We start from the raw sequence: 21,871 nt of genomic DNA, 5'->3' as shown, positions 1-21,871 counted from the left end.
AATTGATTTACATATTATCTACAAACTGCTTGAAAGCCCTTTACAACGACTGCCTGACATCAACCACAATTAGAGGCAAAAGTGGGGGCGGGTGGCGAGGGCCAGACCGGGGTAGCTCAGGTAATGTGCTTCTTTGGTTGTCTTAGAAAAATGCAGCCCCGTCTTTCCGCCAAACGCATCGACTATGGCCAGGCGCCTGCTAACCAAGCCAGCTCTCCGGAGTAACAGGTCGCAGGGGTCCCGGGCGGCGCCCGCCCCCTCCGCCACCAGCGCAGCCGCCTGAGCTTACCTGCCTCATGTTTAGAATCCCATGACCCATCCGGCAGGGAGCGAGCTGCATCGGAGCCCGCGCCGCAGTCTTCAGAGCGGAAACACCGAACCCGACGGGATCCCGCAAGACAAAAGCAACCCGGCGAAATCTACGGGCAGCAAAGAGCACGTTTTCGTCCTCTTTTTCTTTGATCTGTTGCTACACGCACTCTGCCCGAGACAATGTCAAGTTTCTCAACCTTTTCTCCCCCAGCCTATGAAAAGTCGGTCGCAGGGAAGCGAGGACCGCCTGGCTCTTATTTCAAATCAGTTCTCAGAGACGTCGTAGGTGGCTGGCTTGGGCCGCGGAGGAGCTTCGCCAATCAGAAGTAAGGGGGTGGGTCCTGGGAGCCAGAAAGGCTGCCTCCGCGAGGATTAGGGGAGCTTTCAGGATTCAAATGACTGGAAGCAGCTGGAAACAGAGTCCAAAGCTCCAAAAGTAAAGGATGAGTTCTATTCTTATCTAACAGCTCTACTTCTGCTAAAAGCTTAACTAGCTAAGGGCCTTAAATCCTTGCATTTTAAGAGCTCCCTAACAGCATTAAAACATTTGGAAGGTGCAAAATTATTTCAGCCAGAAAAGTTCAACACTCAGGACCCAAGGGTATTTTTAAAAGGATATCTTGCACTGAAGCCCTATTTTTGCAAAAGACTGGAAAGGAAACCAAATTGTTATGAGTAACACCTTAACTAAAACGAACAATCCAGAAGGGAGGTTGTTACCTACCTCATCTCTATATAGATTAACTGTATATTCAATCTAAGAAAAATAAATCTTAATGGGAACGTGCACACAAATTTTTTGAAATGCAGCAAATGAACAAAAATCTTTACCTACTGACGGCCCGAGGCATAATTTCAAATATCACTGTTGTCATAGAACAATACACACTGACATTTTGTTCAGGAAAAAAAAAAAAAAACTTAGTAAATGCATACACCTTTCTCTATGGTTTGGCTTCCCTACAGGGTTGATCTGTTGAACTTATGAACAGGGACAAGCTGGACATCACCTTGGCAGGATTGCAGGAGAGCTGGAGAAGTAGTTGGCTTCTTAGAAACAAACTCAGACTCAAAAAAAATTTCCAAAGTTTGCTTTCTTAACTCCATATAAGCAATAACTTTTTTCAACTCTTAGCCAACATGATTTTAATGTAAATCTACCTTTTGGATTTCAAGAAAGTGCAAGTTGAGCAAAGAGTACTTTGTGTAGAACTAGTTCCATATTTTTCCCCCAAGAAATGACCGCAATTTTGTGATGATAATTCAATAAAGATTTTAAATGTTTTGGTATCAGGGGAAAAAAAACTTAGCAAATAATGAATTGGTGGCTTCAGGAGTGTCATCTGCATGGGTTCAACACATGTGAGCTCTGCCCAGTTCTACGAAAATTTAGTGGCCCAATAACTGGGCCTGGAAGCCCATAACCCTCGCCCCCTGCCTGAGTAGCCTAAGGAGCCACCTAGTGACACAAACTGACTTCAGTCCACTTCTTGTACTTTTCCTTGAGAGCCCTTCATATGATGGAGTTCAGGATTTCTCAGTCTCAGCACTACTGACATTTTGGGCAGGATAATTCTGTCATGAGGGCTGTCCTGTGCACTGTAAGATGTGTAGCAGCGGCCCTGGATACTGAACACTAGATGCCAGTAGCACCCCCACAATCGTGATGACCAATAATGTCTCCAGACATTACCAAATGTCTCCTGGGTGATGAAATCACACTTTGAAAGGGTGGTTCTCAAACTTGAGGGTGCAAGGAAACTTCTGGGGAGGTTGTTAAAAATGCAAATCTCCAGGCCCCTGCACCAAAAGAATCTGATTCAGTAGGTTTGCTGAGGAGCCTGAGAATCAGCATTTTATCCCACTGACAAAGGACTCTGATTCACTTTGAGAAATATTGCGTCTATCCCTGCCCTAGGTATGCCCCAGCCACAGGACATAGGAAGCTACCCAGGGCTCCTGCCATTAAATACCGCTGGAGTTTAATCCCATGGCACATCTGTTTACCACCTTCAGTAGAAGCTACAACTGCGTCTGCCTTCTGCTTTCATCACCTCAAAGGTAAATATGAGCTGGGATTTCCTCTCTCAAGGACTGTGCCCTTTTAATGTTACTTCCATTTTTATTCTCCTTTGACTCACTCACCAACTATCCGACAATCTCAAATGTCACCACTCATTCGTGGTTTCCCCAAATGCCCCAAGAAAAATTAATCCCTTCCATCTTCTATGCCCTTAAAGCAAAATACCCTTATAAAAGAGGTTTCAGAGAGCCTATTTGCCCCTTCTGCCATGTGAGGACACAGCAACAAGGCGCCACTGATGAAGCAGAGAGCCCTCACCAGACACCAAATCTGCTGGTACCTTGATCTTGGACTTACCTGCCTCCAGAACTATGAGCAATAATTGTCTGTTGTTTATAAATGGCCCAGTCTAAGGTGCAGTATTTTGTTATAGCAGCCTGAACTAACACAGTGCCATAAAGTATGCTGCCTCCTTGATTCAGAAAACCTCTAAAAAAATGAATGGTGGGGATACATAAAGTCTGCTTTTTCATTTACAAATAAGCAAATGGAAATTTTTAAAATTCTGAATGAAATAAATGGTCCTTTGGAGGATGTTCATTGAGTGAGGATTTGATCCACCTATTAGAAACAGTGAGGCCCAGTGTGGTGGCTCACACCTGTAATCCTAGAACTTTTGAAGACCGAGGAGGGCAGATGATCGCGTGAGCTCAGGAGTTTGAGACCAGCCTGGGCAACATGGTGAAACCATGTCTCTACAAAAAAAAAAAAAAAAAAAAAAAAAAAGCTGGGCATGGTGGTGTGTGCATGTAGTCTCAGGTACTTAGGGTGCTAAGACAGGAGGATCACTTGAACCCAGGAGGTCGAGGCTGCAGTGAGCCTAGGTTGTGCCACTGCACTCCAGCCTGGGTGACAAGTAAGACCCTGAAAAAAGGAGAAAAAAAAAAGAAAGAAAGAAAAAGAAAGAAAGAAAGAAGAAAGAAAAGAAAAGAAAGAAAAGAAAAGTGAAGTGAGTAAAGGAGCTTGCTCTACCAAACGAACAGATGTTCTGTTCCCAAATTTGTGATTAACAATGTTTGCTAATGTTAGCTGAAGGGATGTTCGAAGTTTTGAAAACTCTTCTTCAAAAAAAGCAGCTTAATTGATAATCTTGTTAGTTATGTGCGGGTTTGGTTATTAACAGACCTTGTAGCAAACCTAACATAGGTTCTGGGTGGATAGTCCTGGACAGGCGGCACTACTCAGACATGGACAGGCTTTGGTGTGGTGCCCTTGGACGATACCTAACAGTACTTGTGCCACCTCTCTCAGTGATCTCGTAGATCAAAGAACATGGAGTGAATGTTTGTGTAAGTAAAAAATGGCTAAATATCAGCAATTTCACATAGATTATTTTAATATGTGTCAGGGCATATCAAAAGTCAATGAAAATCAAGCTGAAGTTGTCTATGCAGCCACCTGGAGAGTGCCCAGTACAAGTGCACAGACTTTGGGAGCTATGAAAACAGCATATTTATTCTCCCTCAGAGGTTTCAGAAATCCAGTTGTTTTATTATGGGGACAGAGGGAAATTTATGGAATGCTGTGTTTGAGGTGATTAGTAAAGGCAATTTAAGTTAACAACATGAGTCCCCACTTAGAAAAAAAAACCTCATCTATAATTCTTATAGAAAGTCACAAAAAGAGAAGCAGGTACTCCCTGTGTACAGGTACTCCTTAAATTAGTTTCTTTCAGTTGGTTAAGGGAAACAATGTGGTATACCACAAGGATGGGCCAATAAGACTTGGAGTCAGTTTTCTGTGCTGACTTGGCCACTAACTGGCTAATAGACCTCAGATAAGCCAATTGATATTCTAAGCCCAAGATTTCTTAGGGGACAATTGCACAGACTGAATAAATTCATATATTGGTAAGTGTGCCCAGTGCAATTGCTATTGCTTGTTGTGTAAATGTGTTGGATGAGCAACACTGGAAAGAATTGAAAAAATCTATGATGTCAGAAATGTACCCTAAGCTTGTTGTTTCCTCACTAGAAAATTAAGGAATCAAAGCAAATCATGTCATTTTAAATTTTAATTAAACCTTACTATTTAATAATTCTATGCTTTCAAAGGTGAAACATGTTAACAATATCTAGTTTGTGTTAAGATTAAATATAGCGGATTCTTCATTATCTGCCCTTGAGTAATCTGGTAAACGGTTTATGCATGAATTTTTAATATTTTTATTTTATTTCATTTAACTTTATTACTTTTTAAAAAATTTTTTGAAACAGGGTCTCACTCTGCTGCCTAGGCTGGAGTGCAGTGGCATAATCTCGGCTCACTGCAGCCTCAACCGTCTGGACTCAAGTGATTCTCCCACCTCAGCCTCCTGAGTAGCTGGCACCACAGGTGTGTGTCACCATGCCTGGCTAATTTTTTTACTATTTGGAGAGATGGGGGTCTTGCTATGTTGCCCAGGCTGGTCTTGAACTCCTGGGCTCAAGTGATCCTCCTGCTTCAGCCTCCAAAAATGGTTTATGCATGAATTTACCAAGGGCTTCTTATATCCTCCTCCTGTGGTCAAAATCTCCACTCCCAATTGAACTTTCTACTTCATTTCAATACAATAATATCAGCCGAGCGCGGTAGCTCATGCCTGTAATCCCAGCAGTTTGGGAGGCCGAGGTGGGCGGATCACGAGGTCAGGAGATCAAGACCATCCTGGCTAACACGGTGAAACCCAGTCTCTACTAAAAATACAAAAAATTAGCCGGGCGTGGTGGTGGGCGCCTGTAGTCCCAGCTACTCCGGAGGCTGAGGCAGAAGAATGGCATGAACCCGGGAGGTGGAGCTTGCAGTGAGCCGAGATCACACTGCTGCACTCCAGCCTGGGCAACAGAGCGAGACTCTGTCTCAAAAAAATAATAAAAAAATAATAATAATATCGTACTTCCCAAGAATAATTCTTCAATTTCTGTCATCTATTTTTTAATTATAATTTTGTATTAAATTTGAAGAGGAAAATTATTTGAATTGTTTTTTAAGTGATTGCCTGTATCAGTCAGGGCTCTCCAGAGAAACATAAAACAGGCTTATGTAACTGTGGGGTCTGGCAAGTCTGACATCCATAGGGCAGGTTGGCAGGTGCAGACTCTTGTAGACATGAAGCAGAATTTCTCCTTCTTCAGGGAAACCTCAATTTTGCTGTAAAGGCTTTAACAAATGGGGTGTGGCCCACCTACATTATCAAGGATAATCTCCTTTATTGACGTCAACCGATTGTAGATATTAACCATATATCTTCAATATACCTTCATGGCAACACCTTGATTAACATTTGGTTGAATAACTGGGTACCACAACCTAGCCAAGTTAACACATAAACCATCACAAGGCCTGTGCCCAAACATTTGTATATCCATTGCAACAACAAGCACAGAGTATATGGTCGGTCAATAAATGTTTACTGAGTTGTTGTGACTAATAATAATAGTAATAATTTTAAAGTCTCCATTAGTAGAAGGTCATCTTCTTTATCAATAATGAAATTTTGCTAACCGATTTATTATGTACTTATCAACTGCAACACTGGAAGTTAATAGCTCTATTTTACTTAATTTTGAGATTAAATGTTTTCTAGCTGACAGTTCTTTACCAAATCATACTATCAATCAAATGTCAGAATATAATGCAATTATTTTCATACCAAGGCTCAACATTTTTGCATCCCATGTACTCTTTCTTTGGAAACCACTCAAAGATGTGCTTTAGCAAAATGAGAGTGTTAAACTAAGAAAGATAAGTCAATGGGACCCAGAAAATAGAGGCACCAACATAAAAAGAAGTAAGGAAAGTCCAGGATGATAACTACATAATTATCATGCAGTTATGAGCAGCATCTTAGAAAGGTCCCGTCTAAATTGTAGCAGGAGGATGGAGGACTCCTGGAGTTAGGACTCTGAGAGAAAAATGATACTATAGTTAACATTTGAGGGCAAACAGGTACACATAAATATAAGCAATATGTGAGACCATTATTAACTCCAGGCAAAACAAAAGAATGCACAAAAAAATGAAGCATTGTTATAGAACAGTCCTTAACTTGGCAGTGATTTCTGATATAGATATTATGGCAGAGACTACTGGTAGCCAATCCAGTATCCATCTTCCCTTTGCTTCTTTTCAACAGAACCTCAATTTACTTGGGGCAAAAATGTGCCCAGCTGAAGAACATTTCCCAGCCTCCTCTGCAGGTATAAGTGATCATATGAAACTATTATTACTATTATTTTTAGAGACTAGGTCTCGCTGTGTTGCCCAGGCTGGAATGCAGTGGCTAGTCACAGGCACACTCATATTGCACTACAGCCTCAAACTCCTGGGCTCAAGCCATCCTCCTGCCTTAGCCTCCCAAGCAGCTGGGACTACAAGCTCATACCACCACGTCTGGTAGGCCTATAAAATTTTAATAGAAGCTGCTATGTACTATGTAGGGCTTTTGGGAAAGTTATTTAAAGGGAATACACACTGTTTGCTCTTTGCCCTTCCTGGATTTCTCCACCAGGAATGGTTGCAATGTCTGAGGGACTAGGGCCTTTCTGTAACCATGACGAGGACAGAACACCTAGTAAAGCTGGATAACAGAAAAGATAGAAGGATCTTGGATTTCTGATGACATCTTGGAGCCTCCAAATGAGCCCTAAGCTTCATGTTCTATGGAAAAATAAATTGCTAATTTGTTTGAGCCAATGTTTTGGGATCTGTGTTACTAGGTGAACATAATTTCTGACACCATTATATTGGAAGAATGTGGGATTGGGACGAGGAGGGCTAATTCCTTTTTGATCATATGTAGAATGTTAAGAATAATGTCCAAAATTCATAAACCAGGAAAGAGCAGTAAAGACATATAATGGGAAATATTGAGATACATACCAGAAGAGATATTTGCCAGTTGATAGTGATTGTCCCTAGGGTGGAGTGGGATGGGACAGGGATTACTGTTTTTCATTAAGAGTCTTTCATACATTTGTATGTGGAACATGTATTACTTTGATAAAATTAAAATTAGTTTAAAATAAACAAAAATATACTCTCTGGTTATAAAATCAATTTCTTGTCCTTAAAGTCACTTCCTATGAACTAGCAGTGTTTTATTATCATCTGGCCCATAGATGACCAAAGAGTCATGATAGAGCTTCAGATAAATTACATGCCTAATGGCCCATTCTGAACCCCAAGTGTAATGTGATCACATCATACACATATGACCTCATTAGCATTTCCTGTTTCCACCATTTCAGCTTTAATTTGTTCAAGGTTTATGATTGTTTTGCCACATGTAACCAGAAATACGTATAGACAGTTCTGATACAAATTGTCTTGGACATTCTTTTAGATCTCCAGGAATGAATATTCTATATCCAAGACACCTTAATAATTCATTACAGTAATGAAAAATCACCTTTTGTTCTTATTCCTAATTGGCATCATTCTTGATTTAAATCCATTTTTTGTGGGTCTTTGTATGACTAGGAATAGCTGTTTACTGTCCTTCATATTTAACCATTTTACTTCTTATCCTTATTCTTTTATCTCACTTTTCTTATATGTGAGAAAGATTAGTCCCTGAAACCTTTAATATTTTAATGCACAAAGCTGATATTTAAATTAGTCTTAGAGATTAAAAATATTAACTTTTATGAATCATCTCTTTTTTTTGTATGTTAGAAACAAGCAAATCAGACTGGATCATTGATAAGCATGTGGACATAAGGAGGGGAATAAAAATTTTAATCAAAAGAAGCTTTGAACAGGATTTGCGCTCCTTGCTTATAAAAAGTCAATGCTTTATCTTTTAGATTGGTACTTAAATGAACAGAAAGATTGCCAGGATGGTTGTGTTATTTCTGATTGGTGAAAATCCTCTCCTACTTCACACATACCTGGATCTAAGATGGTAGTAAAAATAAAAACTACTTAGGAATCATGGTTTATGTGTCTCTTTCCTTTGTTACACACAGATCATGGTGGTTTTTTTAACATTTTTAATGGCCAAGGAAATATTTACCCTTATTTCCTTATAACTAGGTAACTTGTCATGAGTTTTTTTTTTTTTCTGTTGAGAACCACTTATGAAAATCAGCACGTACTGAGATAGCCTTTCTTATATTATTCCCCTGATGCAAAATAAACATAGTTAGTCATGGCAAGAAAAAAATGCAAACATGGGTATCAGTCCCTCAGCTTTTCCCATATTTATTAAAGAAATCTAAATGTCTGAGAAACTGCATTCAAATGAGGCTTCATTTTATTTCTCCTTTGAATTATTAATTTACCAAAGGAAGGGCTTATATTGCCTGTCTACATTATCTTATAAATAGCAATGCTATTTAATGTTATTTTAATGTGAGTGATTTAAATAGTATCATACAATGAACAAAATAACTATTCTTATTCATAGCATTATTTAAGTTGTACCACAATGCCCTAGTGGTATTTGTCCTAAACTATATCTGTGTGGGAAAAAAAGATAATTTTGTTATGGCCATCTTTAGAAACCAACCAATTCGCAGATAGGTGGACTTTTCTTCAGCTGTGCAAATTAATTTAGCCCAATTAAGGGAATTAAAATCAGCTGATACACCACACACTGAGAGGTCTAATGAGATAAAAATACGAGCACCTACATTACAGAGATGCACAATACAATATAATACAATATAATATAACCCACCAGGAGGTATTTGTGCTGAATTAAAAGGCAGGCAATTGAAAAAATCCTGTATCTATCATGGACCAGTTATACATCAGGCCCTCTTCGGACATGCAGGAAGTGTACAGTTGGTATATGGGACATTGGAATCCATCTCTCAAACTCAAGAACCTGTACTCTTTCCAGCATGTGGTGCTGCCACTCTAGTTCAGATGCAGGTCTTTGGAATGAGGCTCAAAACGCAGTATGCCCATGACTCATCACAAACACTCCTTCACCTCCTGTGCCTCATATGGGGGTGATGGGATTTATCACTTAGATGGTTCTAAAATCCCCAGCCACAATCTACCTCCAAAAGCCTCTCATGTTGCACCTTCAAGATGAGTCAGGAATTTGCCATTACATTTGGAAGCAAACTGAAGCACTTTAGTGATTTTTTTTTTTTTTTTTTTTTTTTTTTTTTTTTTTTTTTTGAGACAGTCTTGCTCTGTCGTCCAGACTGGAGTGCACTGGCATGATCTCGGCTCACTGCAACCTCTGCTTCCTGAGTTCAAGCTATTCTCCAGCCTCAGTCACTCAAGTGGCTGGGATTACAGGTGAGTGCCACCATACCTGGCTTTTTTTTTTTTTTTTTGTATTTTTAGTAGAAACAGCGTCTCGCCATATTGGCCAGGCTGGTCTCAAACTCCTGGCCTCAAGTGATCTACCAGTCTTGGCCTCCCAAAGTGCTGGGATTACAGGCATGAGCTACTGAGCCTGGCCAGCACTGTAATGATTTTTATTTACCTTAAATGGTTCTCCAAATTTGGGCTGTGTTCATCCAATCAACCATAGGCAGGAAAAAACAATGCATTTGTCTGTTAAGGGAATAACCCTCATAGAAAAAGATGTTGGTGTTGTGCTATGCAGAGGAGGATTTGGATTTTAGGGCTCTTTCTCTAGGACTGTGAATGAGGTTTTCCTTTTCCATTCAGAATTGCTCAATGATGTTCCTAGTGGAACACATTTGTGTGATTCATTGCCACAGTTAGGAATGCAGCCTTGGAGCACTTTTCTTTATTTGGAGCTAATTGGTGCATGAATATTCTAGCCATCGATTTCATTAGCAACATATAGATAGATAACTGTGCATCTCTATGAATTGATTTTCATCACTCCCAGGGAATCCAAAGATCTCAAGCATGGAGACAAGTGTTTCGTATAAGAAAAAGAATCGGAGAGACTCTCATGCCTTAATCATATGCTAATAAAGATGGTATATCTTCCTTATGCCAGAACGGTCATAGGTACTCAGTAAGTATTTATGGACTACAGCTATAACACCCTGAACATGCCTGATCATGTCAGTAAGTATTTATTGGGTGTCTACTATGTGCCAGACATTGTTCTAGGTGCTGATGATACAGACAGGTACAAATAGGTTAAGTGCTGCTGTCATGAGCATACCTTCTAGTGAAGGGAGATAGACAAACACATCAATAAATAAGTAGAAAATAGGTCTGATGGTGATAGGAGCTATTGTATGTGGGGAAAGGAGTGTCAATGGGGTGAGGAGTTTATATTTTTTTATAGGGTGATAATTTAGCAGAATCCTAAGGAAGTGAGGAAGCAAGACTTTCAACTACAGTGATGGATGGGGCAGAGTTATCCAGGCAGAGGAAACAGTGATTGCAGAAGCTGTGAGGCCAGGGTGAACTCAATCAACGCAGGAAGCCAGTGGAGGTTGGAGCAGAGGGTGTAAGCACTACAGTAGTAGGAGCTGAAGGCTCAGGAATGTGTCTGAGTGTGTGTGTGTGATGGGGGGCAGTGGTTGTGGGTGGGTGTTGGTGAGGCAGTGTTTGCAGATCCTGTAGGGTCTAGTAGATCACTAGAAGGATCTTGGGTTTTCCCTGGAGATGGGAAAGTTTCAGAGCTCAGGAGTGACAATATCCAATTGACATTATAGAGCTCAGTCTGACTGCTAGACAGAGAGCAGCCTGCAAGGCAGGAGATGTTAAGAGATGATGGTGGATTGGGTCAGGGGTGGCACTGGAGGTGGGGTGACTTGGGGAGTTCCTGGATAGATTTTGATGGTACAATGAGTGTGGCTTGCTGAGGGACTGTATGTGTCAGATAAAGAGCGGAAACGAGGTTTCCAGGTTCTTTCCTGGGACAGCTGGGAGAATTAAGTCATTGTTTACTGAGATGGGGACAACTGCAGGAGAAGCAGTTGATAGGAGGGACCACCACCTTGCTTCAGTGTCCTGTGGGACGGGCAGTCTGGAGGCTTTGTAAAATCATCCAGATAACAAGAAGGTCCAGGGATATTTGCATTATGCCCAAAAGTTTATACTATACGTGGAAAAAACTGAACATAAATACTTGATTTATTATTCCTAATCAATGCAGTATAGCACTATGGCTGGCAGCACTGATGCTGGAAACAGCCTTAGTCCAAATATTAAACCTCTCACTTAATGGTTGTGATAACATGGCCCATCTGCTTGATATCCCTCAAAGTTATTGTGAGAATTGAGGTTGTTTAAAAATAATGTTATTTAACATTTATTGAATGCTTATTAGACACCAGACACTGTTGTGAGCATGTTTAATCTTCCTTCACCCTATGAGAAAAGGTACTAATATTATCACCATTTTCCAGAGGAGAAAACTGAGGCACAGAGAGGCAAAGTAACTTGCCAAGGTCACAAAGCTAGGAGGACATAGATACTAGTTTGTGCACTCAGGCTGACCAGTTCCTGAAAACATGCTCTTAACCATAGAACTATGAGGAGAACACAGCACAGAGTAAATACTCAAAAATAGTAGCTTGTATTATGATCAGGTAATTCATAAAACAAAAGTGTCAAAGAGTCAGTTGTATGTTTATATGACTCCACTTGTAATCATTGCATGACTCAGTTTCCAATGTGCATTGCTTTCTCCAGCTCTATTTTGGGTATGTAGCCCATCTTCTTCCTTCCTTGATATGATGAAGTCTTTGCTGAGAAAATCAGAACAAAATATTTATCATTTGAAAGTTCGCTTTAAAAATGCCTGAGGCACAGGAATCCTTAAGAGTCATAAAATCCATCACAAGCATGGAAATTTTTTTTTTCTGTCATTAATGTCATTTAGGACTATAACATATTTACCTACGTCGCAGATATGGAACAGGAAGCAATTGTTCAGACACACTTCTAAGTACCTCCAGGGCAGGCAACAATGTCTGACATTAGCTCTCCAGATTTGTCTTTCCTTTGAATCATGGAGCTCACCCTTCAGCCCCAAAGTGCTTTCAGATGGGACCTTACTGAGCCTCTGCACCTTATTTCTTTCAATTACGCTTGCATTGTCTGGCCTAATGAGTTTCCAAAGCTAGTTTTCATTTTATTTAGGGCATGTTTTCAGATGTGTTAAATTAATTGGTGCTAAATAAAAGATAACCTGACCCCTAAAGCTTCTAGCAAATACCTTCCATTACCAAATGTACTATTTTAACCCTCATGTGTCTAAAAAAACAAATGTAAATGAGCTATGCTGTGCCTGTTTCTTCTTCTTGTGTATCTTGGGCAAGTCACTTAAACTCTCTGAGCTACAGTTCTATTATCTGTACAATGGAACCATTAGTTGCTTTGGCTGCCCATTGAAATCACCTGGAGGAGATTTAAAAGATACTGGCACCTGAGTCCCACCCCAAGCAACTGTGATTTAATTGATCTGGGCTGGGCCTTGGAGCAGAGAGTTTTTAAAAGCTACCTTAGGGAATTTTGATGAGTAGCCAAGGTTGAGAACCACAGGTCTAGATCGGTGGTTCTCAAATTGGACTGGGCATCAGAATCCCCTAGAGGGCTTGTTAAAACACAGGTTACAGGGCCCCACCCCAGAGTTTCTGATTCAGCAGTCTGGGGTGGGGCCTAGAAATTTGCATTTCTGACAAGTTCCCAGGTAGGGCTGATGTTGTTGGTTTTGGAAATGCTTCTCTATATCAGGGGTTGGCAAACTCAGGCACTCCAGCCCAAGCCTGCCCACCACCTGTTTTTGTATGGTCCACAAGTTGGGAATTGTTTTTAACATTTTCAAATAGCTGAAAGAATCAAAAGAATTATATTTCATGACATATGAAAAGTATGTGAAATTAAAATTTCAGTACCCATAGATAAAGTTTTATTGGAACGCAGCCATGCCCATTCAGTCTACCATTAAACCAAGTGTGGGACCTCATGTAACTGCACAGGTTGTATGCCCAAGAAGCTGGCCCTGACTGACATTGACTAATTTAAGCTCCAAGCTTGATGTGTTTACCTCCTGAAGGGGATCAGAATATGCCAGCCCCAAATATGCCTCTTTGCCATAATAATTATTTTGAGCTAAAGTCAAATGAAAATCAACAACTGTTGGAAGAGTTCTCTGCCCTCCCTCTATCTGCCTAAAAGCAGAACATACATTTCCCTTTGAAGAAGGTGCCCCCTGTACCAGAGAGAGATGAGTGATTTTTATCATTGATGATGGGGAGTCGATACCAAGAAGAGTTTGTATAAATAGACCTCAGTCCTTATTGTTCATTAGTTCCCCTATATATTTCCTAGTCATTTTCCCATAATTTATTATCCCATGAAGCCCAAACCCTCTTTCCTTTGTTAAAAAGGGTATGTTAAAAGCCCCTGAGTCTAGCTGCTTCTTTGCATTTTGCTCCTTTTGTGTGGACTCTTGTATATGTACCTTTTTTTTCTTTTTTTGAGACAGGGTCTCTGTTGCCCAGGTTAGAGTGCAGTGATGTGATTATGGCTCACTGCAGCCTCAATCAACCTCCCAGGCCCAAGCAATCCTCCTACCTCAACCTCCCAAGAAGCTGAGACTGCAGGTGCACACCACCATGCCTGGCTAATTTTTATTTTTATTTTTTTGTAGAGGCAGGGTCTCCCTATGTTGCTCAGGCTGGTCTCAAACTCCTGGGCTCAGGCGATCCTCCCACCTTGGCCTCCCAAAGTGCTGAAATTACAGGTTTGAGCCTCCAAACACAGCCTTGTGCATGTAAATATTGATCAAAATTGTGTGCCTTTTCTCCTGTTAATCTGTCTTTTATTAGTTTAGTTTGCAGCCCCCCAGGGACTGAACAGAAGAAGGTAGATGAAAAGATTTCCTCCCCAGTACTCGTTGCCTGAGAAATGTGAGACATTGTTATTTGCAGGCTCTTCACCTCACTGTTAGTCATCCCCCATTTCCCCCTCCCCCACAGCCCACATCACATGACATAACTGCACGAAAGACCACTCCATTAGACAGAGAGAGAGTCTCTTGGAAACAGGATGACTTAAGTCAGATGACCTCACAATAGAAGGATTGTGGGTTATTACAAGACCCTGTGCCCTTTCTGGTAAAAAATATCCATGAAAGGACCATCAAAGATGCATATAGAGCAAAAATTGCAGAATAATACCTACCGTGTATGCTAAATGAAAACTCTAAGAAAAAAAATGATAGGCACGCTGTGGGCAGGAAGAACAGGATGGTTGATATTTATTTCTAAACATCTGAAACCCGAAGTTATTCCATGGTATTTTAATAAAAGTCCCATATGTAAGAATCTTTTGGTAATAAGAAAATATGAAAACACATTTTACTGGAAATAAGCACATAAGTTGTAAAGTTTTTTAAAAGCCCCTTCTCCCGAATCATGCCTCTAGTTAAATTTAAATCCAAGTAATATCATCCAGTTAACTAATATGGTTTTATCTCTGATTCTCAGGAAGGATGTGTATCCTTCCCAGTAACTATTCCCTTAACAAAGAGGTTGCTATGGATACATTTTTTTTTTTTTTTAAATTGAGTGCTGGTATTTTAAAGCCTATGCAATTTAGTGCACTATATCTGGCCAGAGGGTTATACTAATTTAAGTGCCTGTCTTTAATGCTAACAATTTTTATCTTAATACAGTTGCTTCATGCATTTGACGTGAGGTGTTCAAGAGCGTAAGAGGTGGTGTGGGTGTTCTTTAAGGAAAAGCAAGTAAGACAAAAATCGTACAACCCACGTAACTGCAATTGAATCAGTGGATGCTTCACTCGCCTGGAATTCGTCTGTTCTTGGTGTGTTTAATAATGAGTCATGCGATGCATTTGCAAGGCAATGGGGCCACCTCCCAGGGCCTGGGGCCACGTTATGATTTTCTGCACCTGAGTCCCTCGTCTGTGTTCAGATAGGTTGCTAATGCATCCTGCGAAGCTGACCTAATGCTACTTCAGTGGGTCTATTTTTCTTCTGTGGCTCAGCTTGAATGTGATATTCAGGAAGTCGACTGTCAGGTATGCAAATTGAGAGAAAAATATGCCACATTAAATCATGACGGTTTAATAAGGCATTACTCATGGGCAAATGGCTTCTGGTACTCTCCTTAGTAGGGGCAAGTTGAAAAGCATAACCTGCCCCAGAGAAGAGATCTAGCAATTTCATTGGCATTCCATCTTTGTCAATGCATTTGGTGAAATATGCTCCAATTTACATACTGTAGCTGCCAGTATTCTACTTGAAAATACAAACCAACATATATCCTACTTTAGTCACCAATATTAAGAATCTTTACCATTATGATTACACTTGAGGTGAAATACCAAACATTTCAAATGCTTCTAATGATAGTGCTGCTCTATGAATATGATACCAAACACTTAGGAATGTGTCATGGTACCTCAAGAATTTCTTTTCAGAGCAAAAGGAAATCTTTACATTTTCATCTTTTTTTTAACTACAAATAGAAGTTAATACAATAAGTATTCATTTTCATTGCAACTCAATTTATTTTTCTGTAACCTGTAGAAAATGAAGCATGTTTTCTATATGCCTTCTATAGGAAGGCATACATTTAAATTACACCTTTTCCAATCAGACATGGAATTTTACTAAGAAAAAAAAAGAATAAGTCTAGAATGAAAGAATTGTGATGCTGAAATTCTCCAGGTTATTTACACATTGATTACTTTGTCTGCTGCAAAACTATTAATTTAGTATTTGCCAAGGCTTTAGAACTTAAGTTCTTTACATAGTAACTTATTTTCATAAATATGGAAGTATAATAATTAGGGTGGTGTATGTAACAATAACATAAAAACACTTGTTTTTGACAGGCTGGTCATTGTCTGTCACAGTCATGTCTTCACTCGTGAAGATTGAAAGCAATGTCACATGAAGAAACTGGTTTCATTCTTCAGTTAACAATTTAAATCAGTGCTTAGTTGCCCCAGACTACAAAATATATTAGAGGCAACAAAACCATTTTTAATCCTTCTTACCTAAATATAGATATTCCATTTAATTTTGGATTTGCTTTGTTAGATAAAGAGAAAGACTTAAAGGAGAAAGGCAAAGATTTAAAAACATAAAGCAGAGGGAACAGCATGAAAGCAACTATAAAATGCTGGCAAAATGTGGAAGAATAGAAACCATGTGGAAGTAAGTATTGTGGAATAAAGATTTAAAACCCTTCAGAAATGTTCTTTGAAAATCCAGCAACACAGAGGGGAAAAATGAAGAAAAATTAGCCAGTGCCAGTAAGAAAGCACTTTCTCTTTCCACCCTGACCAATTCTTTTTTATTTAAAAGAAACAGAACAAGATTAAGAGTTTAAAAATAGAGAGGAGGGCAAAACTGTAATCTGTAGTTTTTTTCTTCTTTCAGCGGTTCCTCTTTAACTATAATTAATCATCTTCTCCAAACAGCAGACCACCAGGGAACTGCATTGAGGAAGGAAAATTCAAAGCAATGGAAACAAAATCAGTCCTTACAGGTTTCACCGTTGGGATTTGGACCCGGAGTGAAAAGAGGATAATGGTCTCAGAGCAGCCTCTGGTGGCTGAATGTCAAAAGCTCAAGAAGTCAGAGGCCACCTTACTGGTGTTCTCTTGACCTCCACTCTCCACGGTCTTAAGATTTTGTGCAAAGGAAGTTACTATTTAAACGACTTCAAGGCACTAGTTCAGAATTGATTAGGTTGGAATTGAAGTGAATTCATCAGTTTCAAGGGCAATCACGGATGGACTGTGGATTTGATGCTGACAAACTGGGCCGTTCCAACAATGGGGAGAAGTGTATATATATATGTGTGTGTGTGTGTGTGTGTGTGTATATATATATATATATATATATATATATATATATATATATATATTTGCTCATCAAACAGTGTTAAATACAAAATTATCTCCAACTGTCCAAGTATCTCAAACAAATGATGAACCAGTGGTAACTGACATCTGAAATTATAATTTTTAAGCAATCTGAATATTTTGATTCTTAAAATGCTCTGTGTGTGTGTGTGTGTGTGTGTGTGTGTGTCTGCACGTGTGCACAGAGATCTGTCCATTAGAAGCATTTGGGGTGTATTTTCTTGTCACAGCTTTCCCAGCTGTACAACATCTGTTTAGGACAGAGGCCTATAAATTCCATCTGGTAGGTTCCCCATTGAGCTATCTCATCTGGGAAGTTTCCAAGGGGCCCTTTTCAAAATCTTGAGTCTTATAATCTCACCTGTATCAAACATCATGTCCAAAAGAGTGCTGCAATCTTCAGCTCCCTTTTTATGAGCATATCACATTTACACATCAGGTTAGAATGTTTTGTTCAAAAACAGATATTCTGTGTTCACCGAAAAAAAACTTGAAGGTTTCAAACATACTGAGGGTAAGTTTGTGAATACTCAAACATATTTTAAATTGGTTTCAATAGGAATCTGCTTTATTTATTTTTTTTAGTAATTAACCAGCAGTTGTCTGGGCCTGCCAGAGGTGATGGAATTTTGGTAGGACCACATGGACCCTACAAAAGATCTATGATATCAGGAGTTCAAGACTAGCCTGACCAACATGCTGAAACTCCATCTCTACTAAAAATACAAAAATTAACCAGGCATGGTGGCACATGCCTGTAATCCCAGCTAATCAGGAGGCTGAAGCAGGAGAATCACTTGAACCTGGGAGGTGGAGGTTGCAGTGAGCTGAGATCGTACCACTGTACTCCAGCCTGGGCGACAGAGTGAGACTCCATCTTAAAAAAGAAAAAAAAAAAAAAAAGAAAGAAAGAAAAAGAAAAAAAGGAAGAAAGACCTATGGTAATTTGTGTGTACAATGTTGAATTTATAGAGCCTACTTCTTATTCACAAGGAAATATCCTGGTTCAATCAAATATCAACATTAGAATGATTTGGGCTCCTAATTAATGCCTGAAAGAGATAGCAGCTATTAGAAGTACAAGGAATTAACGGTAATATACGAATGAACTACTTAGTATGGACAAATGTGCCATTGTTAGGTAAGATGTTCACATCAGGGGAGGCTGGGGGAAAGGCATGCAGGAACTCTCTGTACTACCTTTGCAGCTTTCTGTAAATCTTAAAATGTTCCAAAATCAAGAGTTTCTTTTTTAAAAAAAGTACAGAGAGTAATATTGGCAAATACACTCAGGGGAAGTGGGAAAAGATAAACAAAGTTCTCTGGCAGAAGAAAAGTTTAATAACAGTAGGATATTGGTCTTGTCGTCCAAGATGGCTGAATAGGAACAGCTCCAGTCTGCAGCTCCCAGCATATTCCAATTTAAGTACCGGGTTCATCTCACTGGGGCTTGTCAGACAGTGGGTGCAGCCCACGGAGCAGGGTGGGGCATCGCCTCACCCAGGAAGTGCAAGGGGTTGGGGAATTCCCTTTCCTAGCAAAGGGAAGCCGTGACAGACGGTACCTGGAAAATCGGGACACTCATACCCTAATACTGTGCTCTTCCAACAGCCTTAACAAACGGCACACCAGGAGATTATATCCTGTGCCTGGCTCAGAGGGTCCCACGCCCATGGAGCCTTGCTCACTGCTAGCACAGCAGTCTGAGATCGAACTGCAAGGTGGCAGTGAGGCGGGGGTGGGGAGTCCACCATTGTTGAGGCTTGAGTAGGTAAACAAAGCAGCTGGGAAGCTCAAACTGAGTGGAGCCCACTGCAGCTCAAGGAGGCCTGCCTGCCTCTGTAGACTCCACCTCTGGGGGAAGGGCATAGTTGAACAAAAGGCAACAGAAACTCCTGCAGACTTAAACATCCCTGTCTGACAGCTTTGAAGAGAGTAGTGCTTCTCCCAGCACGGAGTTTGAGATATGAGAACGGACAGACTGCCTCCTCAAGTGGGTCCCTGACCCCCAAATAGCCTAACTGGGAGACACCTCCCAGAAGAGGCCAACTGACACCTCATACAGTCAGGTGCCCCTCTGAGATGAAGCTTCCAGAGGAAGGATCAGACAGCAACATTTGCTGTTCTGTAATATTTGCTGTTCTACAGCCTCCACTGGTGATACCCAGGCAAACAGGGTCTGGAGTGAACCTCCAGCAAACTCCAAGAGACCTGCAGCTGAGGGTCCTGACTGTTAGAAGGAAAACTAACAAACAGAAAGGACATCCATACCAAAACCCCATCTACATGTCACCATCATCAAAGACCAAAGGTAGATAAAACCACAAAGATGGGGAGAAACCAGAGTAGAAAAGCTGATAATTCTAAAAAATCAGAGTGCCTCTTCTCCTCCAAAGGAATGCAGCTCCTCGCCAGCAACAGAACAAAGCTGGATGGAGAATGACTTTGACGAGTTGAGAGAAGAAGGCTTCAGACCATCAGTAATAACAAACTTCTCTGAGCTAAAGGAGGATGTTTGAACCCATCGCAAAGAAACTAAAAACCTTGAAAAAAGATTAGATGAATGGTTAACTAGAATAACCAGTGTAGAGAAGTCCTTAAATGACCTGATGGAGCTGAAAACCATGGCACAAGAACTACATGATGCATGCACAAGCTTTAGTAACCGACTTGATCAAGTGGAAGAAAGGGTATCAGTGATTGAAGATCAAATGAATGAAATGAAGCGAGAAGAGAAGTTTAGAGAAAAAAGAGTAAAAAGAAATGAACAAAGCCTCCAAGAATTATGGGACTATGTGAAAAGACCAAATCTACGTCTGATTGGTGTACCTAAAAGTGATGGGAAGAATGGAACCAAGTTGGAAAACACTCTTCAGGATATTATCCAGGAGAACTTCCCCAAACTAGCAAAGGCTGGCCAACATTCAAATTCAGGAAATACAGAGAACGCCACAAACATGCTCCTCGAGAAGAGCAATTTCAAGATACATAATTGTCAGATTCACCAAGGTTGAAATGAAGGAAAAAACGTAAAGGGTGACCAGAGAGAAAGGTTGGGTTACCCACAAAGGGAAGCCCATCAGACTAACAGTGGATCTCTTGGCAGAAACTCTACAAGCCAGAAGAGAGTGGGGGCCAATATTCAACATTCTTAAAGAAAAGAATTTTCAACCCAGAATTTCATATCCAGTCAAACTAAGCTTCGTAAGTGAAGGAGAAATAAAATCCTTTACAGATAAGCAAATGCTGAGAGATTATGTCACCACCAGGCCTGCCCTACAAGAGCTCCTGCAGGAAGCACTAAACATGGAAAGGAACAACCAGTACCAGCCACTGCAAAAATATGCCAAATTGTAAATACCATCAATGCTAGGAAGAAACTGCATCAACTAACAAGCAAAATAACCAGCTAACATCATAACGACAGAATCAAATTCACACATAACACTATTAACCTTAAATGTAAATGGGCTAAATGCTCCAATTAAAAGACACAGACTGGCAAATTGGATAAAGAGTCAAGACCCATCAGTGTGCTGTATTCAGGAGACCCATCTCATGTGCAGAGACACACATAGGCTCAAAATAAAGGGATGGAGGAAGATCTACCAAGCAAATGGAAAACAAAAAAAAAAGCAGGGGTTGCAATCCTAGTCTCTGATAAAACAGATTTTAAACCAACCAAGATCAAAAGAGACAAAGAAGGCCATTACATAATGGTAAAGGGATCAATTCAACAAGCAAAGCTAACTATCATAAATATATATGCACCCAATACAGGAGCACCCAGATTCATAAAGCAAGTCCTTAGAGACCTATGAGGAGACTTAGACTCCCACACAATAATAATGGGAGATGTTAACACCCCACTGTCAATGTTAGACAGATCAACAAGACAGAAAGTTAACAAGGATATCCAGGAATTGAACTCGACTCTGCACCAAGCAGATCTAATAGACATCTACAGAACTCTCCACCCTAAATCAACAGAATATACATTCTTCTAAGTACCACATAGCACTTATTCCAAAATTGACCACATAGTTGGAAGTAAAGCACTCCTTGACAAATGTAAAAGTACAGAAATTATAACAAACTGTCTCTCAGACCACAGTGCAATCAAACTAGAACTCAGGATTAAGAAACTCACTGAAAACCACTCAACCACATGGAAACTGAACAACCTGCTCCTGAATGACTACTGGGTACATAACAAAATGAAGGCAGAAATAAAGATGTTCTTTGAAACCAATGAGAACAAAGACACAACATAACAGAATCTCTGGGACACATTTAAAGCAGTGTGTAGAGGGAAATTTATAGCACTAAATGCCCACAAGTGAAAGCAGGAGAGATCTAAAATTGATACCCTAACATGACAATTAAAAGAACTAGAGAAGCAAGAGCAAACACATTCAAAAGCTAGCTTCTAAGAAGGCAAGAAATAACTAAGATCAGAGCAGAACTGAAGGAGATAAAGACACAAAAAAAAAACTCTTCAAAAAATCAATGAATCCAGAAGCTGGTTTGTTGAAAAGATCAGCAAAACTGATAGACCACTAGCAAGAATAATAAAGAAGAAAAGAGAGAGGAATCAAATAGACACAATAAAAAATGATAAAGGGGATATCACCACCAATCCCACAGAAATACAAACTACCATCAGAGAATATTATAAACACCTCTACACAAATA

General features: G+C 40.0%; 1 protein-coding gene across 7 annotated transcripts in view; it reads right to left on the bottom strand.

Annotated features, from left to right (window-relative positions):
- Window positions 1-21,871, bottom strand: part of LOC105478113 (midline 1) — a 393,876-nt gene that overhangs the window by 182,710 nt on the left and 189,295 nt on the right. Inside the window, exon 1 of one of the 7 annotated variants that reach the window (XM_011735114.2) lies at window positions 290-767. The exons of 5 other annotated variants lie outside the window; for them this stretch is intronic. The gene's annotated coding sequence lies outside the window, so the exon portion shown is untranslated. Of the gene's footprint in view, window positions 1-289; window positions 768-21,871 lie in introns of those variants that run through there. One more of the 7 variants, XM_011735106.2, reaches the window with a different exon arrangement.

Source organism: Macaca nemestrina, chromosome X (genome assembly GCF_043159975.1).
Source record: "Macaca nemestrina isolate mMacNem1 chromosome X, mMacNem.hap1, whole genome shotgun sequence".
NCBI classification, from domain to species: domain Eukaryota; kingdom Metazoa; phylum Chordata; class Mammalia; order Primates; family Cercopithecidae; genus Macaca; species Macaca nemestrina.
This window is presented reverse-complemented; position numbering and strand designations above follow the sequence as displayed.